Source organism: Rattus norvegicus, chromosome 10, assembly GCF_036323735.1.
Source record: "Rattus norvegicus strain BN/NHsdMcwi chromosome 10, GRCr8, whole genome shotgun sequence".
NCBI lineage: Eukaryota > Metazoa > Chordata > Mammalia > Rodentia > Muridae > Rattus > Rattus norvegicus.
Genome location: NC_086028.1, coordinates 92,865,305 through 92,887,884, shown reverse-complemented (window position 1 = coordinate 92,887,884; position 22,580 = coordinate 92,865,305). Strand labels below are relative to the sequence as shown.

The window sequence follows — 22,580 nt, the reverse complement described above, 5'->3', positions numbered from 1 at the left end:
GAATATACTGGATGCAGATCTCTTCTGGGGACTCAGGAGGGGGTCTCATTGGCCCTCCTGAGGGAGGCTAACACTGGAGGAGACATCTGTATGCTCTAGTTCCTTCTACTGGGGTTCACTGAGAGAAAGCTTTCTTCTTGAGGGTTCCAAGGAGAACAGGCCAGATAGAGCAAGTTCTGTTCACTTTCTCACCCCCAGGCCTCTGATTTCTTCCCTCTCATGACCCATGGATAGGATAGTGCCTCTACCCCAATGCCAGGGACTCAGGGAGAGAGGATGGTAAGTTTTTCTTTTTAAGACAAGGTCTCACTATGTAGCCCTGGCTGTCCTGGAACTCACAGTGTAAACGAGGCTGGCCTTAACTCTCAGAGATCTGCCTGCGTCTGCCTCCCCAGAGCTTGGGCTAAAATCGTGTGCCACTGTGTCCAGATGACGCCAATCCCTTTTTTGCTATGTGTCTTTTTGGGGGAAAGCCAGGTATTGCTACCGGAAGGGTACTCCGCCCTGACTAATGGCTGTTTTAAAATTGTTCTTTATGAAATACATAAAGCCCCACCTTTCGGTATAAGGGAAGTTACCTTAATTTTGTGTGAAATGGAATGTCCATTCACCTCATGAATATCAATCAGGTTCTGGGAAAAACAGTGGTAAAGTGAGCCAGCAGGTCCCTCCTTAATGGGTGTAGAGTGCGATCGGGGCCAAGACAAATTAGAAGCCTTCCAGAAATAATAGCGAGAGTCCAATTCTACAAGTAGGTGATACACGAGACCAACAGGAAATGACTTCGGGTTAAGACTCACAGTGTGAGATGAGCCAAGGAGCTGTGAACCCTCAGAACGAACTCCGGCAGGCGGGGTGAGCTGGTGTAACTAGCAGGAAGCGTGACTCAATCCTGACTGTCACCAGGAAGGCTTCAACCAAGTCATCTGAAGAAAGTGTGTGCCAACATCCACCACCGAAGTGTAAAGGGATCGGCCGAGAGAAAACCAAATACCATGTCCCAAACTTGTCCCAGCAAGAACAGGTCATGCACTTTGGCATTGTCTGTCAGTGCATAGATAGCTTTGGGGTGGGGGTGGGGTGGGCGAGACAGACTGGGTGATTTTTGAATGAATTTAAAAAAAATTTTATTAAAATTTTCCGTGTGTGTGTGTGTGTGTGTGTGTGTGTGTGTGTGTGTGTGTGTGTTTGCATACCCAGTTCCTGCAGAGGCCAGAGCAGAGTAGAGTGGATATCCTGGACCTTGACTTACATACAGATAGACTGCAAGCCACCAAGTGTGGATGCTGGGACCTGAACCCAGGTCCCCTGCAAAAGCAGCAGGTGCTGAGCCACCTCTCCAGCTCCCTGTTGATTATTTCTGTTTGTGTGTATGTGTGTGTGCCTGAGTGAGTTTGCATGCTGGTGCCCGCAGAGGCTACTGGAATTACAGGTAGTTGTGGGCCACCTTATAATGGTGCTGGGAACCAAACCCAGGTCTTCTGTAAGCAGTTACCATTCCTAGTCATTAAGCACCTGTCTAGACCTGTGGGCTAAGCTCGTTAAAATCTTTACTTTTTTTTTTTTTAAGATTTTTATTTATTATTGTGAGTATTTGAGTACACCGTAGCTGTCTTCAGACACATCAGAAGGGGGCATCAGATCTCATTACAGATGGTTGTGAGCCACCATGTTGTTGCTGGGATTTGAACTCAGGACCCCTGGAAGAGCAGTCAGTGCTCTTAACCACTGAGCCATCTCTCCAGCCCCCGAATTCTTTCCTTTTTAACGTGGGTGCTGGGAACCATGAGCTCTGATCCCCGTGCTCACAAACACTTTTATGTACCTTGCCATCTTCCCGCCCCGAGTCTTAAAAATTTTGATTCGAGGAGGAATCAGGTAAGGAAGAGCTTCGCTTTAATGGTATTCTTGCAAGACTGCTAACTCTTTTGATATGTGGAACAGAGTCCACTGATTCTTCTTGGAGGAGTGCTGGCTGGCGGGCGAGTCAGCGGCTGGCAGTGTCATCAGCTTAGGAGCCTTTTGTGGCAGGCTGAGTTTAAAAGCTCCCAATAAACCAGGATGGTAATTAATAGAGATATTGTCAGGATGGTACTGAGACTTGAACTTGGCTTCCAGATCATTTAATATAAGTTGGGTAGGCCTTTGCTCTGATTTTCCTCACAAGTATTATAATACTAAATAAAATGACAATGTCAAATATCTTATATAAATTTATAAATATATTAAGTATAATTACAATATTAAGTATAATTTTTTTTTCTTTTTTTCGGAGCTGGGGACCGAACCCAGGGCCTTGCGCTTGCTAGGCAAGTGCTCTACCACTGAGCTAAATCCCCAACCCCTATTAAGTATAATATTAAAGCCAGTAAAACTGCCCTCTGGCATCTGAGGAAGGTTTCAGGACCTCTGAGGGTACCAGGACCTGAGAATCCTCAAACTCCTTGTATGTTTCCTTATCCACATCCACCTCTAGGTGGTTATGCTGACACATGTTCTTTAGTGTGTGTGCATGTGCCTGTTTACATGTTCAAATGTATGTGATGTATGTGCACGTATTTGCACAGACCTGGTGTTCAGGCGAGTGCGTTACACCCTAATTCTGGTCCTGCTTACATGAAGACTACTTTTCCTGCCGCATCATTTCTTTAGCCCTGACACCTTTTTTTTTTTAAAAGATTTTATTTATTTATTTATTTATTTATTTATTTATTTATTTATTTATTTATTATATATAGGGACACTGTAGCTGTCTTCAGACACACCAGAAGAGGGCATCAGATCTCATCACAGATGGTTGTGAGCCACCGTGTGGTTGCTGGGATTTGAACTCAGGACCTCTGGAAGAGCAGTCAGTGCCCTGTAACCACCGAGCCATCTCTCCAGCCCATTTTTTTTTTTAATTATTAGTTATCGTGTGCACACCACAGCACACATATGCAGGTGGGAGGCAGCTGTCAGGAGCGGGATCTCCAGGGCAAGATCTTGTTTGTTTCTGCAGCTTTGCACACTCCAGGCTGAGCTTCCAAGTGGCTCTCCTGTTTCCCTCTCCCATCCTGCAGCTGGGGTGCTAGGACCATAGAGGCACTTCCTCTTCTGGCCTTTGCCATGGATTCTGGTTTATCAGCCATCCATCTCCCTGGCCCCCTGACACCTTTGATTGGCCGGATCTGTAGATTTGATCCCTTTAATAAGGAGCATCCCCTCCCTCTGTATCTCCAGGTATGACCTTGATCCTGGGGAAGGTGACATTTGTCTGGAACACTCTTGTGACTTGACCCAGCATGACAGGACGTAGATTTCCTGCAGAAAGGTGAACTGTGATCGCTAATACCTCCAACCCACCAGGCTTGCTTGTTTGAGTGAGAGTGTGTGAGCACCCAGGCATGTCTGCGTGGGTTTACCATTCACTGGTTTGATGGACAGCGACGTAAACAGCTGCTAAAAGAAGGAAGAGAATTTCTTTGGCTGTTTCAAAACCAGGGCTCAGATTCCATCATTCCGCTAAGACTGGGTAGCACATGTGGGCAGATTTTGGGCTTCTCTGGGGCATCCTGGTCCTCCTTTGAGTTTGAATATCAGGGTCCCTTTCACAGGAGAGCTTTGAGTGGATTCCTTGTAGCCGTGAGAGACATGCTTCTCTCAGATCGTTCTAACATCAGTCTTACATCTCTTGTGATCCTGATGCATTTTATACAGGTCCTGATAGATTTTACAGCTCTTCACAGGCCCCTTGGGAAAATGACTCAAGAGAGAGGAGAATCAATCTCAATCTCTCTCTGTGTGTCCGTCTGTCTGTCTGTCTCTCTCTCTCTCTTTCTCTCTCTCTCTCTCTCTCTCCTTCTCTCTCTGTCTTTCTCTCTCTGATTTTCTCTAATAAAGTTGCTTTTCTAGTTTCATGCCTGTTGTGATAAACTACCCGGACAGAAAGCAATTTCGAGGAGAAAGGGTGTGTTTTTATAAATACAGACTACAGCTTACTATTGTGGAGAAGGGCAGGAACTGCAAAAGAACTGGTTTCCTCACATCCCCAGTCAGGAGCAGAGAGAAGTGCATGTAAGCTCCATCCCCCCCCCCCCAACCCTGTGCAGTTCAGGACCCCCACACATCCCCACCCTCTCAGGAAAGGTGCTGCCCGAATCTGGACGTTCTCCATAGATTCCTCCACAGGTCAAACCTTTGGATAGAGTGTCTTCCCAGGGGATTCTAGGTTGTGTCAAGGCTGACACGTGTCACAATAACACATGGGTCAATATGCCTTTAATCCCAGTACTTGGGAGGCAGGGGCAGGGGGATCCCTGTAAGTCTGAGGCTGTCCCGTCTATATAGGGAGTTCCAGACTACAAACTGCGCTCCCTAGTTAACTGATGCCTTCATAGGCTACCAGAGACCTCTCCCACCTTTATGAACATTGCACAGTGGGGTGACAAATGCATTTGAATATATATCCTATTTGTGTAGGGGAAAGAAGTCCCTGTTTTTGGTTTTTTTTTGTTTTTTTTTAATAAAGACAGTTCTTGCCTAAAACTTAATTTGATCCAGGTGCGGTGATGCACACCCATAACCCTGGCATTCGGGAAGTGGATGCAGGATGGTCGACAATTTAAGGCTAACCCTGAACTCTAGCATAGCGAATATGAGGTTAGCCTGGGCTACTTGGGAACCCTGTCATAAAACAAACAAGCCTACTTAATTTGCATAGAAGTGGCTCATATTTCTTGGTGAATTGGGGTTGCAAAGAATTCACTGATAATGATTTGAGTTCCCCTCTCCGCCACTCTGGAGCCTCAGCTTGGGTGGCAGACGGCAGAGAAATCTTCTGTAAGTCAGTTCTCCCCCCACCATGTGGGTTCGCATCCATGGCAGCAAGTCTCTCTACCTCCCGAACCGTTTCTCTCTCTTGAAAATAATTTCTGAGATGTGCCTCGTGCATCCCAGGGTGACCCTCAAACTCCTGGTGTGGCTGAGAATAAGTTTGAAAACTTGTGTTTTTCCTGCTTCCACCTTGCTCGTGCTGGGATTATAGGTGCCAGCATCTGCATTGGTCTGTCAGGTGACTCTTGCTGCGGCTCGCATCCAGGGCACCCTGCGAGTTAGGTAAGCCATCTACCGACTGGCCTGTTCTTACTGTGTACCTACTATGTACTGCCTATCAGCTTGGGACTCATAACCTATCTCTTTGGTAGCAAACCAAAGCTGCTTGAATCCTGCGTGTTCGGGATGCCATGCCATCCCCCTATGCAGAGGAGACAGAATGGCTTGCCTTGGGCTCGGTCTTGCTGACGTTAATAATCCTCAAGGTCCGGCTTTTCCAGACTGCTTCATTTCTTTGCTGTGCAGCACACTGTCGCGTATTACTCCCTCCGAGGGGTGTGAGCTGTCTGCCATCTTCCCCAATCTTCCTTCCATGTGAATACGGGCTGCACCTCAGGCTTGGCTGCGAACTGATTATTCTCACCGGGGCCTGTTAACACAAATCCCATCACCCCCACAGCTAAAAATAAATCATATTTAACACTTGGCAGCAACATTCCAGGCAAATATATAATCTGATTTGATTGAGGCTTTGTGGAAAATGTTAATGGTGGAATCAAAGGCTTGTCTTGAAGACGAGGGAGGATTGATTCTTTCCTTTCGTGTGAGCAAGGTGGATGGATGGAAATCAATTCACCCGTCTTCGTAATCAAGAGCGCCTGACGGATGCTTGGGCGTCTGATGTGACACTCGTTCATCCAGGCTTTGGATGGTTTCCCTCTGTGTGACACAGTGTCTCGGAGAGTCAGCATCCCGTGTAGAGTCTGTCTGTCCATCTGCGTTAGAGGATCCAGGGATACGAAGCAAGTGAGACCGTGTCTGGCACAGTGATCATAGCTGATTTTTAACTATTTTCTTTGTCGTTTTCCCGTGTTTGATGAACAAATGTTTGTCAGTCGACCTGTTTCATTGTAGAGAAGCACAAGTATGGAGACTGACTGACTGTCAGTTGTTTGTTTTGGTGCTTGGTTGACATTAGCTCATGTTGCCCAGGCTTGGGTCTAAGTTCACGTACTCAAGGATGACTTTGAACTCCAGTTGTTAGCATAAGGACTGGGTTATTTGGTGCTTGGGAGTCAAACTCAGGGCTTTGTACACTCTACCCACTGAGCTCTATGCTGAGGCCTCAACAAGTTTGTTTAGTGTATGTCTGTTTATGTATGTATGTATGTATGTATGTATGTATGTATGTATGTGCATATGTATATATGTCTGTACCTATGTATGTATATATGTGTGTTCGAGAGCACATGTACCAGTTCTAACGTGAAGATCAGAGGATAATTTTCAGGGGTCAGTTATCTTCTAGCATTTGGGTCCCCGGGATCAAACTCAGGCCCTCAGGCTTGGCAGCAAGTGCCTTTACCCTACTGAGCCCTCTCACCGGCTCTCTGAGCTTCATTTTATCCATCCAAAGAAGAGTCGCCTTTCAGAGGCACAGCAGTCAAGCTTATAAAAGGCTTCTGCTTCTGTATGCAAGGAAGTTCATCAGTGGTGACTTTTTCTTTCTGGATCATTAACTCTGTCTAGTGCATTGCGAGGCAAGATTCGCTGTTGGAAGAAGTTCATTATGTACTTCTGTTTTATGCTAAACTCTCCCTTTAATGATGATTTGTTGGGTTGGTTTTGTGTGTCTGTGTGTGGGGTGTTGTTGTGTGGTTTTGAGGTCTCTTACGGATCAGGGTGGACTTGAACCCTCCGTAACCAAGGCCGGTCTTCAACCGAGTCTCCCACCTTCACCTTTCAGATGCTTCCCAGGTGTGCGCCACCATGTCTGGCTCCATGGAGATTTCTGTCAGGGTTCTGTGGAGTCGTATCTCCAGCTTTCCTCTCTGTGTCCCCCTCTGTACCATCCCCCGTCCTTCTATATCCCGTCAGCCTCTGCCGACCCTTATTCGAAACAGGGTTCTAGCTTGCCTGGTGATTTGGTTTTAGAAAATATTCCTTGATCATCCAGTAAGTTTGCAGCAGTGATCTTGCAGTTTCCAAATTGTGGTTTTGGCTAGAGATTCTAATGAAGACACGCAAGGAGCAGCAGGCCGAGAATAAGGAAAGGATACTCTTAAAATAGACCTCACGTGCTTCTGTTTAGTTACAGGGTAATTTGTAAAACATGAGTATCCAACCCAGGGTGTGGGGCATGCTAAGCAGGCAGGCTGCTGCTGGGCTGCATCCGAGCCCTCAAAACGGATGCTTCTCTGTCCCCTGGACTAAAGCCCACGGGTCCCTCAGCACTGCAAGCCATAGAATTGCAAGCATGCAGATGCGTCCTCACATCTGTGTCCCAGGTGTCCCAAGTGTCACCACCGAGACAAACTCTTCTTCCTTGGCCTTCAGTTTCTGGCTTTCTTGCCAAGACTGTGTTTCAGGTGTCATTATGTAGGTCTCTTCCCCCAGCCTGGATGGGTTTCAGCATGGGTTTTAGCAAGCTTCACCACACCCACCCAGAGAAGGATTAGCCCTCCCCGGAAAGTGGCTATCTGCTGCTCTCAGGAAGCCAGCAGGGTGTTCCTGAGAAGGGAAGGTCTCTAATGTGTTTTCTAGAGTACAAGCCCATGTTTTTGCAAACTTGTGACGTTCTAGAAACTTCGTTACTGGCTCTAAGAACATCATTTCCTATGACCGTAAATAACCGAACAACCTCTCCCACCTTGATTTTTTTTTTCTTTTTTTAATAGTATTTCCATGAGTGCTTGAGTAGGATCTCATGTAGCTCTCCTGACCCTTCTGTGCTTGCCTACTGAGGCTGGGGTGATAGGTACGTACCTCCACTCCTGGCTCTACCAGTATATGTTAGTCGTATAAAATACTGCACTTTGCTGTGCATTGGTGGTGCACACCTTTAATCCCAGCACTCGGGAGGCAGAGACTCTTGAGTTTGAGGCCAGCCTGGTAAATAGAGTAAGTTCTAGGACAGCCAGGGCTACACAGAGAAACCCTCTTTTTTTTTTTTTTTCTCTCTCTCTTTTTCTTTTTCTTCTTTTTCGGAACTGGGGATCGAACCCAGGGCCTTGCTCTTGCTAGGCAAGCGATCTACCACTGAGCTAAATCCCCAACCCCGAGAAACCTTCTTTTAATCCCCCACCCACTGTCTTCAGACATACCAGAAGAGGGCATTGGATCCCATTACAGATGGATGTGAGTTACCATCACATTGAACCCAATGTGGGCATTGAACTCAGGACCTCTGGAAGAGCAGTGCTCCTAACCACTGAACTATCTCTCCAGCCCTCTTCCTGCTATGATGTTTTAAGTCAATGTCTTGCTGTGTGGCCCTGTCTGGCCTTGAACATGAGCACGCATGGCGTGCTTCCTGCTTCTGCTAGCATTACAAGTGTGGGCCACACTCCTGGCTTAGTTTGTTTTGTTTTGTTTTCTTTGTTTTTTCCTTTTTTTTTTTTTTGGAGTTGAGGACCGAACCCAGGGCCTTGAGCTTGCTAGGCAAGCGCTCTACTACTGAGCTAAATCCCCAACCCCTTTTTTGAAATAGTATGTCACTTGTTACCCCAGACTGGCCTTGAATTCACGATTTTCTTGTCTCCTCTGGGGTTATAGGCTTGTCTCACCGCATCCTACTTTCCGTACTCCTTTTAAAATGTCATTAGGTCCACCAAGAAGCTTCAATCCCCAGCCTGCAACACAAAGTGGTCTTCCTGGGGCCTTAGCTGCTGCTGCTCTTTCTGAGTACTCAGGGTGGGGGGAGACTCTGGGCTGCAGGAATGTAATTGTATTGCGGTCCTGGCAAAGGCCCACCCTCTGTGGATAGATTTCTCCAGGCTTGCTCTGTGAGAGCATTTGGGATTTCGATCAAGCACTTTGTTCTAATTAAACTGATGAACTGCTCTGCAAAATTCAGGTGCAGTGGCAGCACCCCGTTGGGCATCTATCTCTCAGAAAGCCTGGCCTTTTGTCTTGGTCAAATGAGGTCCTGGTTGGGCTTAGACATGCAGTATAGGTATGGGTTGGGGGTTTTGTTGTTGTTGTTAATTGAAATCAAGGCCAGAGGACAGTGTGCACAGCGTACAGTCTGTTAGGCTCCGACTGGGGGTTTTCCTACTTCACAGCGGTCCAGTCCTTGGAATCGGCAGTTTCCTGACTGGAGCTGTGTGGTCAGATACTCCATTTCAATGATGGGTGACCAGTCCGAGGCCAGCTAGCTCCCAGTTAGTCTTGAGACCTCTTTATCATCATCAGGACCCAGCTCTCTGTAAGCTGAGGAGGCCCGGAGTTAGTTTGTTTATACTATGTGATCAAAACGCATCTGATATGCCTAGGGGAGTTTTTTTAGGTCTGTGTTTCCCAAGTGGTATCTGCAATGTCTGTGGTATTTAAAAAAATATTTTGACTCATATTGTTTTATTGATGGGAACTCTTGCAGATTTTTATATATTTCTTTTATGTTGTAAGAAGAGCAATATGACTTACCAACGATGGCTAAACATTCTTTGCCACCCTTACTTGTGGTTGTTGTTGTTTTTGATACATTGTTTCCCTGTGTAACCCTGACTGTCCTAGACTTGATTTGTAGACCAGGCTAGCCTCACAGTCATGGTGATCCAACTGCCTCTGCATCCTGAGTGCTCTGATTAAAGGTGCACCACCACAGCTGGTTTACCCTTACTTTTTAAGATAAGAATCCCTTTAGCCCAGGCTGGCCTTGAACTCCCTATGTAGCCCAGGCTGGCCCTGAACTGACAGGTGCCAACAGGCCTGGTATAGGTGGTGCTAGAGCTTGGTGCTTGCTAGGTAAGCACTCTGCCAACTGAGCCACATCCCAACCCTGACTTTTTTTTTTTTAAATTTTTGAAACAGGGTCTTATTCTGTAACCTAAGCTGGACTTGAACTTTAGTGATCCTCCTGACTCAGTCTCCCAAGTTCTCGGGCTGGTTTTGAACCTAAGACGTTCCTCCTCGCTTAGAGGGTGGAAACTGAACCAGGGTCCTCTAACAAGAGCAGCAAGTGCTTTTAACTGCTGAGCCATCTCCCAGCTCCTACATTCAAAAATTTTAACGAATACGTAAAAGATATCAATTTCCGTCATGGTTCTTCTCTTGTGTAATTGATGAACCTCCTAGTGTTGACTTTTAAGAATCAAGCACTCTATTTAGTTAATAAAAGCAGCCCAGGGTTGAATTGAAAGCAGCTGTGTTTGCCGTGGGCACGGCTGTGACGTGGCCACATGTGCAGAAGCAAAGGTTTAGAAACCAGAGGATGACTCCTCTCTGTCCCCAGGGACAGCCACAGGTCTGGCTCCTAGGACTTGTTGGAGTTGACATATGTTGTAGTTCTCAGAGAGTATTCTATGAGGCCGATGGTAATTATGGAAGCTAAGGTCTCAAAAATGAATATGGTCTCCCATTTGGGCAAAGGACACGTGACATCACTCCTTCACATTTCATTCATTTCTTCATAGGCAGATGAAGAGTGCCATATGTATTTATGGTGTGCCATGTGGGGTGTGTGTGTGTGTGTGTGTGTGTGTGTGTGTGTGTGTGTGTGCATGTGTGTAAAGGCCAGAGGGCAACCTCAAGTGCTGATGCTAGACTCTCTTGCTTGCTTTACTCATCCAGTAGTGAGTAAAGAAAGAAATAAGAGCAGAAAATAAAATGAATAACCAGTAAAGAAACAAACAAGTTGAAGTTTGATATTCACACTTAATCATCCCAGCATCAGGTGTTCGAGGCCAGCCTGGGCGTCATAGCCAGACCTTGTCTCAAACAGTAAAGTAGGGGTAGGGAGATCCTTCCGTTGATGTATTTACTGTGCAAGTGAGTTTGGATCCCCAGAACCTATATAAAAGCTAAGAAATATTGTGTATGCTTCCGGGTATGTGCTTGTGACTTCAGATGCCCATGGAGGCCAGAAGAGGGCATCAGATCCTTGGGGCTGGAGTTAGGAGTGGTTGTCAGCTACTCAAGGAGGATGCTGGGAACTGGACTTGGGACCTGCCAGAGCAGTATGTGATTTTAACTGCTGAGCCATCTCTCTGGCTGACGTAGGTGTTAAGTTTGAACAGGCCGCTTCTGAGGCAAGTGGGAAGGCAATACATATAATCTATGTCTGTGGACTTTACACAGGTGACCAGAGGCTGCCTGTGCCTTTAAGGGGGACCCAAAGGAGGTTTTTAATCTCTGGGTAAAAAACTTAACTGTTTGCGGAAAACCTCAACAATCAAGATAAACAGTATTGAGGCTTCATAGGTTGTATCAGAGGCTAGCTCTTCCTCCTGCCCTGTGAACACGCCTACTTCCGTTAGGCTGCAGTAACCCATTTCCTGTTTAGTCATTGCCTCTTTCCTGGGCCTGGCTAGGGCCACAGTTAACCATTGCTGCACTTCCTCTACTCAGAGCTGGCTTTCTGAAGATGTCTAGATGCCAGGGCCTGCAGGCTTCCACTCACTAAGGCCTTCTAGTCTCTGGAATGCATTTCCCTCACCTGATGATTCACCAGTGCGATCCCCCACTGTGCTGTCACTCAAGGCATCCGTGGTGGAGCTTGGGTTGGGTCTATATCCTGGGAGACCAAAGTTAGCCGAGACAGAGTGGGACTCCTGGGCAAGGGGACATGGGTTGCCAGTGAAGATTAGCGCCAGCCACCCGGGGCTCTCTCCTTTGTTCAGTTGCTTCAGGCAGAGGGGAGCGAGCGTTGCCAGCCTCCCTTTTAATCTGATGTGTAACTGCTGAGACCAGAGAGCTGAGCACACGCTTCAATTATTCTTTTTCCTCGTCCTAAGAATGTAAAAGGAGATGAGGGAAAAAATGACAGAAGTGTGTCACTAAAATAACTTATTAGACTTTGGGAGCCTTAGTCATTGCTAATGGTTGAGGCTTTGAATATTCATCAGTGCACCCTGCTGTTTGGAGAGTGTACCAGGCTCTAGGGCTGGCTTGTGCCCCCCTCCCCCCTCCCTCTTTCCCACTCTATCCCTCCCTCCATGTGTGTTGTGTGTGTGTGTCCGAGAACGTGCATGGCGCTATGGACTGAGCTCTCCCGTTTCCACTTAATTAGTTAAGAACTTACTGAATGGGGAACAGAGTGATACCCAAGAACAGGAGAATGGGCTCTTTGTCCCTCCAGCCTTTTGTGATTTGGTTGGGTAGGAACAGATTCCACTCACCCAGAGCCAAGTTGGAGCTTCCCTCTGGGCTGTTTCCACCCTTCCTCATTTCAGTCCTGAATGTGTTTCTGGCTTCTCCTAGGTCAAGATCCTCTCCCTGACCTTCCGCTTTGGTGAGGACTCTCTTTGCTCATCGATTTATCTGTCGCACTGACGCAGCAGATGACCCTGGGGTCTGAGGCAAAGGAAAATATGAACTAGTGTAGTTCATATTTTCATACTCATGTACTCAGAATAGTTCACTCTTATACCGTGAAGCAAACGGAAAAGGTGATAGACCTCTATAATAGAACGGAAGACCTCTCTGCTCTGGGGTTTGAACTCAGGGCTTCTCACATGCTAGGCAGGCGCTCTACCACTGAGCCGCACCCCGCACCCCAGCCGTCCACAACGCTGGCAGTCTCTTCCTTAGACAGGGAGGGCTAAGGAATCGATGAGGGACATTTGAGTCACAAATGGGACAGCTTGATACAAGTAGTAACAGTTGGAGTATCTTATGGTTGATTTGTTATATGTAGTTATATAAGCTTACATAATTATATACAGCTGTTATTATAGTTATTTGGAGTGTGCGTATGTATGCTTGTATGCGAGTGTTTCTCTCTGGGCATGCATGTGTGTACCAGTGTGGATACAGAGAAGAAACCTTGGACGTCACTTGGCAAAACATCTACTTCCTTTAAGACAGGCTCTCTCATTGGCCTGGAGCTCAACAGTTAGCGTAGGCTGGCCAGCAAGCCCAGATACCCGCTTGTCTCCACATCCTCAGCACTGGGATTAGAGACCAAGGGCAGCTTCTGGCATTCTCACTTGTGTTCCAGGGACTGAACTCAGCCCTCCGAGCCATCTTCTCGGAACGTATTCTTTTCCCCATTTACCTTAATATTTAAGAACATATTGCATTAAAGTAATATTTATCTGCACATTTGATCCCCTTACATTTTGCACCTGAGACAAATTCCTCTCCCACTCACCCTTATGCTGGCTCTGGTGCAAAAATTCATTCCCAGGCTCTCTATACAGCTGTCTTCCTCATAGCAATCATGCTCTTACTGGCTCCTGATTGCAGGAGAACAAAAACCTAGCCCCTTTGGCTCAGTATTCACCCCCAGCCCCCAGCCCTTTATTTAACTTGCAGGGGAACCTACCCTGCCTAGCCCTGTGTCTTCCTCCTCTAACCACCTTCCAGCCCCCACACTTGGAGGTCCCGATGCTCTCGCTTCTACCTGACCTGTACCCCTTTTCCCAAAATGGTCCTGCCTAGCTCTAGAATTCTCCCTGCGTGCTCCAAGCAGGGCTCCCTCAGGCAGGCTTAATTGTCCTGATTTCCTAGAGGAAGCTCTGTGTTTCTCTGTTCTGTTCATACTGGGGTTCTTGCCTTCCCCACTGGATGGTGATTTGTCAGTTTACCTGTGCCCTCAGATCCACTGCCAGTTCCTTGAGGAGACTGGCCAGGGCTTTCCATGTCAAATGGATGAACGGATCTGTGGGATCAAAAGCAGTTTGCAATTATAAATGCCTGCAACAAACAATGGCTTCGCAGAGGGGATCCTGCCCTGAGTTCAAATCTTGATTATAAGACAGCTCGGCTACACTGTGATCGCCTTCAGATTTATTCATTCATTCATTCATTCATTTGGTGTGTGCTATGTTTCTGTGTGTGGACATGTTTCTGTGTGCACGTGTCTTCTTCATCCACTAACCACATTTTTTTTTATACTTTATCCGCATTTATTTATGCTGAATTTATTCCCATGCCATGAGCTTTTGTTTCTTCAATTTCTTCTGGGATATCTTTTTCTTCTGTGCAACCTCCTCTTCTGGCTTTGGAACAATCTGTTCCTTCTCAGTGAGGATCATCTCGATGTGGCAGGGGGAGCTCATGTATAGGTTAATCCGGCCGTGAGCTCTGTAGGTTCGTCTGCGCATCTTAGGAGCCTTGTTCACCTGGATGTGTTCAATGACCAGAGAGTCTCCATCCAAACCCTTAAGTTCAGCATTACTCTCTGCATTTTTAAGCATGTGCAGCAAAAATTCAGCACTCTTTTTTGGCCACCGTCCCTGTGTCCAGCCCCACTGTTTGGCCTGGGCGCACCTACCGACTCCACCATTATACCGCCGGAATGGCACACACTGCTTCTTTAAAGTGACATCCTTCAGATACTTGGTGGCTTTGCGGATATGCATACCCTTGATGGCCTGGGCAGTTTCCCGGGTGTTCTTAAAGTGAACACGAAGGTTTGAGCCTCTTGACTTGCATGATTTCGTGGGGTTTTCTGGGTCAAGGGAGTAGCGAACCATCTTCACAGGTCACCTCTGGCCGCTAACAGGAAGAGCACTAACCACATTTTAAGGATACACACACACACACACACACACACACACACACACACAATTTTATGTGTCTGGGTGTTTTGCCTGTATGAATGTATGCGTGTCACATTTATACAGCTCCCTCAGAGGTCAAAAGGGAGCTCAAATCCCCTGGAACTAGAATGACAGATTGTCATGAGCCACCCAGTGTGAGCAGGGAACTGAACCCAGGTCCCCCTGAAGAGTGGTCATGTCTCTTAACCCAGGAGCCATCCCTTGAGCCCCTCTACCTTACTTTTTGGGACAGGGTTTCTCAGTAAACTTGAAGCTCAATGATTTTGCTGGGCTGACTGACTGGCCAGTGACCTCCAGGGAACCTGTCTGTTTCAGCCTCCTGTTTGTGCCTTGTTGGGGGATCAGACTTAAGCGGCAAGCACTTTACTGACTAAACCATCCCTCCAGCTCCTAGATGTGGTGATGGTGGTGATGGTGGTGGTGGTGGTGGTGGTGATTTTATGGTAACAACAACTGTGTCAATATTCAAATATAGACAAAGCAAATGAACATAAAACAATGCAATTACCTACATTCTAACTTATAATCACCATCCTATCTTACCAACCAACGCACAGACAGTTTGGTTTCTTACCTGTTACATCTGTGCCCACCTTGGCTTTGTGTGTGTGTGTGTGTGTGTGTGTGTGTGTGTGCCTTGTTTCTTTTTTTCCCTGTTTTTGTTTTTCCCTGCAAAAAACGAGTGAACATTTCTGTTGATTTCAAGCCCCATGTTTGAAATTCTAGGTAGAGATCACAAGGAACTTGGATCTTGCATGGGAAAGCCCTCTGAAGCAAGTCGTTCATGGGACATACAAGGGTCTCCCCCAACCCCCCACAGAAAGTTTGGAGTTAGGAAGCTGTCTCAGGACGTCCTATCAGCAGGTTGTTTGTTTGGGAAGGGGACTGCTTCTTAGGCAAGCAGAAGCTGGTCACTTTAAAGGATTGCTTTTGAAATTAGAATGTGGGGCTTGGGCCTTATCTACTTAAGCAGTGTCCGCCAGCACCCAGCACCTCGCTTGTTAACAAGGGCGGTTGTGTTTACTTGCTTGCTTTTTTGTTTTTGTTGTCTTTTTGTTTGTTTGTTTGTTTGTTTGTTTGGAGGAACAATTCCCAGTCAGTTCCTGTACCAACTCTGAGACTTTATGAAGTGGGGGAGAGACGAGAACACTCTGGTTTTCTATGCTCAGCCCTGCCGAGGTGACCTGGCAACGAACTGTCCCCTTTATCCCACTGGACTTAATCCTTCTTCTGAGTAACAGAGCGGAGCTTTGTTTCCCGTGAGAGTGGATTTCTGCTACAGGGAGAATTAACTGCCGGTTTATTCGAAGGTGCCTTCTGATGCAAGGCCTTTGGAACTGCGCATAAATAGGGACATTGTTTGGGCATTCGGTGCAGAAGGTTTAAGTTGCTAGCCAGTTCCCTTCGGACTCCAGGTCGCTCTGACTGGCTGGTTTGTTTTTCTTTTCTCACCTCCTGGAGGCCTACTACAGGTGGTCCTCCCCTCTCCGTGGCTTCAGTCCCTGCATCTTTAGCACTGTCCCAAGTCACACAGCTCACCCTTTTCTGGAGCCTTTTCTGCCTAAGGAGGAGAAAAAAAATACTCCTCTGTGTCCCAATGAATTTTAACTGCCACCGAAAAAAAAGTGTGTGAGCTTAGCTAGGATGGACCACAGAAATAGATTTGGGAGGGGTATGGCAAGGAGGTAATTAGGTTTCTGATTAAATATTTTCATTTTATTTGAGGGGGAAGTAATTAGGGGTTGAACCCAACACCTTGCCCATGTTAGGCCACTGCCCTGCCTTAGGGCCGTATCCCCCAGACTCCCCACCCCAGATCTTACTCTTTGGCAGCACTGGGGGATCACACATGTTAAGCCGACATCCCACCGCTGAACTGGATCCCCCAAGCCTTTATTTGCTAATTTATCACTTTGAGTCAGGGTCTCATGATGTAGCCCAGGCTGGCCTTGACTTTTTTTTTTTTTTAGTAAGCCTATGTGAGGATGGGTGTGTGTGTGCCATGGTGCATCTTCAGAGGTCATCAGAGGGCCACTTATGGGGAATGAGTTTTCTCCTTTTACCACGTGGTTCCTGGGAATCAAAGGAGGGTTGTCAGGCTTGGCAGCAAATGCCTTTAATTAACCAAATGCCATCTTTTTTTTTTTTTTAATCAGAGATAAGAGAGGCAGAAGTTAAGTTTTGAGCAAGCTGGTTCACTCTTTGTGTTTTGAGAATAGTTTAGAAGTAGGACAGTCGTCTAGTTTTGTCCCCCAGCCTCCCTGAGTCTCCCGTGAGGTCTGGTCTCCATCCTCACAAACCACACCTTCACCCGGCCTTTGTCAGGCCCCTGGACCCATCATTTCCTCCTCCTTCCCCGGGGCCTCTGCTTCATGGGCGTCTGGTCCATACTTGAAGCTGTGACTTACTGGTAAAACCTCTTTTCATTGTCATCCAAAGTTAGCAGTACCCCTGGATTGTTGTGTCGTCCGCTTGAAATCGCAACCCCCAGTTACAGCTAACCTGCCTGGTTGTCCCGTCAGCTCTGGTTGTATTTGGATGTTGCTTGTCTGCAGAAGTTAGACATGGCTGCTAACCACGGGTTTCCAATTGGAGACTAGCTATGTGTGAAGGAGGTGAATGCCAGACCGTTTGTGTCTGCCTGGTTCAAATGCCAGCGTGGCCTCCAGATGACCTAAACTCATTATAGTCTTATTATAAGGATAAAGAGCGTGCCCAGACAGTAGCACTGGAACATATCTCACCACACCCTAATTAGTGAGGAAAAGAGGCAGCTTGATACCTGGAACCCACCTAATGGTAAGAGACATCTGTAGTTGTCCTCTGACTACTTATGAGCATCCTCCCCACATTCTCCATGACACACTCACGTGCACACACACACACACACACACACACACACACACACACACACACCATGTACTCATACAGCCAATAATAACTTGAGCCTCCCAGAGACTTGCTTGTGATGATGCTGACGCACACCCCTTGAAGCCTCAGATTGTCTTTTTTTTTTCCGGTTTATTTTCCAGTTTATTCGGAATGTGTCAGAATGTAGCAGTCTAACGGCTCAATTTGCGGTTCTGTAATTATTTATTAAGGTAGCATTACAAGGAGCACAATTCTTTTCTTAAGAGAAAGGAAAAACAAAACAAAACAAATAAAACCAAGTGAGTACCCCCTTATATTTTCTTGACAGGTAACATGAAAAGAAAACCTTCCCTGCTTTTATCTTTATAAGATATGCAGCCTCTCTGGGAGGCCTGGCTTGATTTGTACGCATCCTTCAACCCAACCTCTGGACAACTCGGAGACTTGAAACCCAGTGACTTTCCCTCCCAGGGACTGGAACAGGAGCAGGACACTGGTTATGTACAGTGTCCCTTGCCAAAATGGTCAAACTGAAAAGCGCAGACATCTTTTTTTGTTTGCTTTTAGGTTTTGAGACAGGGATTCTGTACCCGATAGATGACTTGGAACTCATGGTCATCCCTCTGCCTCAGACCTCCAAGGCGCTAGGATTACAGATGCCAGCCAACATGCCCAGCCAGTACACCTCACTGTCACTTTCTTTACAGAGTGATGTTTGTTGTGTTACGTAGTTAGTTTTAGAAAATTTAAAATGTCATTTATTTATTGATTCTTTGACAGTTTCATACATGGTCACAATGTATCTTGATTATATCAACACCAATTTCTGCCCTGCTTCCTCTAGACGCTACCCCCAGCACATCTCCTTCTCCACATGTCTTCTTTTTAATTTTTCCCTTTTTTCTTTCTGTTAACCTACTGACTCCAATGGAGCCGAGTGCTGAAATATTGACTCACTTGTTGGCTATTCCTACAGCTGCAGGGAGTTCCCGAGTGCTGTGACCACGTCAGGACCGGGACACAGCATTTCATGGCCCCCTTCTGCATCTCCCAGCTCCTTCATTCTTCTCCCCTTCTTCTTCTGTGATATTCTGCAGCCTTGGGGTGGGGGTGGGCGAGTATGCATACAGATATCCCACCGAGCAGTGCGAGTAGCCCAGCCACTCCTTTTTGCATTTTGGCCAGTTATAATGTATCTCTTTCTGAAAGGCTAATCTTGATGTCTCTCCCTTGGTACTAAAGAGTTAGACTGGAAGTGTTTGCTTTCATTTGGTGATGGGGTTGGAACCCAAGTCCTTGCACATACTAGATAAGCTTTCTACCCTGAGGTACTACTCCTCAGCCACACTGGAGACACTTTGGGGCTATTGAGGGATATGGGTGTGTGTGTGTGTGTGTGTGTGTGTGTGTGTGTGTGTGTGTATTTAGTAACCTGGTTCAGGGTGAAGTCCCTGATAACTCAAAACAAGCGACCGAAGAACATTTTGACGGCCTAGCTCAGATTTTGAATATTTAAGTTAACTGTGCTGTCTTTCTAGCGGTGAGGTTGGTAGGTAGCCAGTGGCTACCAAGAATGAAAACGGTAACAAGTGTCCCGCCCAGTGCCTCCCCTAATCCCTACCTGGTGTAATTAAAACTATACTTCATGTTTGCTTTCTTGACTTAGAAGGAGATCAAGAATGTGTTTTCTGATTCTTGAAGTATTTTTAAAATTAGCTTTTTTTTTTTTTTAATGAGGCAGGCAATATGGCTCAGTGGGTAGGGGTGCTAGCCACCAAGCCCAAGGAAACCCGAGTTTGATCCCTGAAGCTCATATGATAGAAGGCAAGAACTGACTCCTGAAAATGGTATTCTGACCTCTGCATGTGCAGGCACTCCCATGTGTATTCTCTCTCTCTCTCTCTCTCTCTCTCTCTCTCTCTCTCTGTGTCTCCCTCTCCCTCCCTCCCCCTCTCTCCCTCTCTCCCTCTCTCTCTCTCTCCTGCTCCCCCCCACCCCCCATCACTAGGACAGTGTATTCTACTTAGCTATGACCTCTGTTTTCTTTTCTTTTCTTCTCTCTTTCTTTCTTTTTCTTTTTTCTTTTTGTTCTGAGGATGTGAGGATGGACTCTTTTTTTTTAATTTTCAGAGAAGGAGGCCTGGCCTAATTTGACCTTTAAATTAACCACACCTCTGTAACCCTGGTCGACTTCGAACTTCCTTCCCCTTCTTCTCTCCCTTCTGTCCCCTCCCTTTCTCTTCCTTTCCCCTCCCCCATCTCTGCCTTACCCTCTCCCCATCTCTTTATTTCCTCCCACCCTTTTATCCATTCCCTCCCCTCATCATTTGTGTGCGCATGCAGACACGCACGCACACATGCACACACGCATGTACTCACGGACACGCACATATCCTATCCTCAGCTAGTCTAAGCTTCTTGGCTCTTCCCCTGCCTCCGTTCCCCGTCTTTACTGTAGGTGTGCTAGGATCATAGTTACACATAGATTCTGAGGCCCAAACTTGAGGTATCCTGTTCAGCAGACCTCAAGGAAATTGGAGGCCTGGCTTGATGGGTGGCCAGAAGACAGGGGGGAAGCCAGAAGATGAGGTAGCGGCGTGCTAAGAGCCAAATCCCTAAGCACTGCATATTTGATCTCTGCTCTTACTTAGGATTCAGTTTATAAATTAGGAGTTAAAGGCACGAGTGATAACGAACACTCAATAGACCAAAATGGCCAGCATCCCCACTCCCAAACTTTGGGGTTAGCATTTAGTAAAGTTAAGAGCTATTTAAGCGAGCATGGTGGCCAGCATTGGCACTGGTGGCTATTGGGCAGGATGTGCATGTCACTGGGATACAGTGGGAAAGGGATGACTGAAGACCACACTGGGGTGAATGAAGCCAGACCAGCCAAGATGTCTTCCTACTGCACGGCTCTGTGGGACTTACAACTTTTACCAGTTATTTCCATACTCTTTTTGTTGAAAGAGTTTGGACCATGATAGGGAGGTAGAAGGGGGAAGACAAGCTGAGAAGGAGAAAGAGTTGAATGTAATGGAAGAGTCACAGGGGAAAGCAACACACGGAGAGAAGATGGCCGAAATACATGTGTAATGCTTTTAAAGAGATTAATTGATTTAAAAAAAATAGTAGTTTAAGGTCAATCTGATCTTCCTAGCAAGTCCGAGGTCAGCCTGAGTTCTATCCACCCCTTTCTCAACAAAACAAAAAAGAAGTCATATCATTGACTGGATCAGTACTTGGTCGTTTCAGACTGGGGAGTGGGATCTCGTTGTCTGGGTGGATCTACTCGCTGGGAGATATTAATGGTGTTTTCAACAAGAAGCTGTTTATGATTGCTTGGACATCTGTCTTGGTGTGGACTTATTTTCTTTCCTTTTGTGTAGATGTGTAGAAGTAAAACTTCTGGGTCATACCTTAAATGGATATTTTTCTAATGAAACTGTCAGGGGGTGGGTAAGATGGCTCTGTAGGAAAAGGCACTTTTGCCTCCTAGGTTGGCAACCTGAGGTTCCTCCTGGGGCCACATGTCAGAAGGAGAGAACCAGCTCCTGCAATCTGCCCTTTGACCTCCCTGTGCCTCTTCCTCATAAACAAAAACAACCATAAATATAGTTTTTTTTTTAAAAGAAAGGACCAGATGCTTCCCACAGTAGCTGTTGTTGTGTGTTGTCCTGTGTAGCTGTTGTGTGCTGTCCTGTGTAGCTGTTGTGTGTTGTCCTGTGTAGCTGCTGTTGTGTGTTATATTGTAATGGCAACCCATGAGGGTTTGGGCTTTATCTCATTGCTGCCAGTCTGTACCTGGTGTTTCCTGCCATCTTGATTACAGCCGTTCTAATGGGTGTGTGGCGGTATCATCGAATTGTGGTTTTAGTATGAATTTCCGTTGCTCCGCTAAGACCACTCACAATGATAGGGTGTGTTCTGCTCTGTTATTAATGAAACTCTACTGACACCGAGTTGGGGTGAGCGTTGACCGCTGAGCCAGCGCTGCAGTTGGGCAGGGGTGGAGGGTGCGTGAGAAATGCTCAGGTCTGAATGAGGCTCAAACCCACCCCTCCTATGATCCTCAATCCTAGGGGTCAGCCTGATTGGATTAAGACACATTTTGGGGAGAGTGGGGGTCCGTGCACACACTTTTGTATGTCTGTGGGCATGTTTCCAGACAGGGCTAACTGAGGAAAGGCTCACCTTGAATGTGAGCGACATCCATGGGCTGGGGTCCTGAGCTGAATTCAAAAGGAAAAAGCTGGCTGAGGGCCTACATTCATTTCCTGCCCCCCCCGCCCCCCCCCGCTCCCTCCCCGAATTCACCTGTTCTCTGGTGCACTGAGATATAAGCAAGCTTCCCCACACTCCTGTTGCCACAGCTAGTAGCCACTCAGCCATCTTGCCTTCCCCCACCACCAAAACTTTATGTCTCCTTCCTTGATACTGTTTCTTGTTTGATGACAAGCAGAACCGCTAAGACACTAAGTGACTAGCCAGTCCTCCTTTGTTTTATACCAGAAGCCACTGAGAAATTGACTCCTGAAGATCTGAAAGTCAAGTCATTGTCCCCTGCACCAACGTTCTACCCGTTTCTAATAAATACACTTGGCCAGTTGGGTTTGTTTCTTCATCTTTTTCTGTGTTTACCCCTCGGTGAGAGGCGAATGGGTGAAATAAAGACAGAACAGAAGGAAAACAAGCCTAGCTCTCCATGACTAAGAGCTTGTAGCAGAGCTTGGGCGAGAGCCATTTGGATTGTCACATACCCCGTGGTCTCAGGTGTGGGAGTTTTTAATCCCACCTGCGTCTTCCCTCCCCGCTCCTCCGCATCAGCAGGAGCTCTGCAAATATTTCTAGAAAGAAGGGATGAGTAGGAACATTTTAGGCACTGTGGCCAAGAGACAACGGTAGGGATGTCATCATGTAGGTGTATGGGATGAGATGAAGCAAATGTTTCTTTTTCTTTTTCTTTTTATATGCATGTATTGGTGTTATCACGTGGGGGCCATGCAGGCCAGAAGAGGATGTCACATCCCTTGGAACTGGTTGCGAGCTGCTCTGTGGGTGCTGGAAACCAAATCCAGGCCTTCTAGAAAAGCAGCCAGTCCTCTTAATGTTTTAATGGACAAAATTCAAAATATAATCATATTGGATACTATTTCTTGGGCCCACCAA

General features: G+C 46.7%; 1 protein-coding gene and 1 pseudogene across 3 annotated transcripts in view; one reads left to right on the top strand and one right to left on the bottom strand.

Moving 5' to 3' along the window:
- Window positions 1-22,580, top strand: part of Pitpnc1 (phosphatidylinositol transfer protein, cytoplasmic 1) — a 265,357-nt gene that overhangs the window by 40,732 nt on the left and 202,045 nt on the right. The window lies entirely within an intron of this gene.
- Rpl17-ps16 (ribosomal protein L17, pseudogene 16) lies at window positions 13,860-14,493 on the bottom strand (annotated as a pseudogene).